General features: G+C 29.1%; 1 protein-coding gene across 1 annotated transcript in view; it reads left to right on the top strand.

The window, feature by feature from the left end:
* Positions 1 to 299, top strand: part of LOC128247600 (uncharacterized) — a 118,733-nt gene that overhangs the window by 116,538 nt on the left and 1,896 nt on the right. The gene's annotated exons all lie outside the window — the stretch shown is intronic.

Below are 299 nucleotides of genomic sequence, written 5' to 3'. Positions count from 1 at the left end.
ACATGTGTGCGCTCACACATGCAGATATATATACGTTTATGTAAGTGTGTGTGTGTGTGTGTTTCTTTCTTTTATGTGATGTGATGTTTTTTTTTCTTTTCTGAGTTGTGTGACTCTGTTCCATATTTATCTCGTAGACAAATGTCGCAGCACTAAAATATCTTAACTTGTTAACTATTTAGTGAGGACTTTGTGATGTTATGTCTTGGTGAGAATGTGTACACACATACATACATGTATTAGTGTATGTATATAGATATATAAATAAATAAACATATATATATATATATATATATATA

Source organism: Octopus bimaculoides, chromosome 4 (assembly GCF_001194135.2).
Source record: "Octopus bimaculoides isolate UCB-OBI-ISO-001 chromosome 4, ASM119413v2, whole genome shotgun sequence".
Lineage (NCBI taxonomy): Eukaryota > Metazoa > Mollusca > Cephalopoda > Octopoda > Octopodidae > Octopus > Octopus bimaculoides.
Note: the sequence above shows the minus strand (reverse complement) of the source record. Positions and strands in the feature narration are given on the sequence as shown.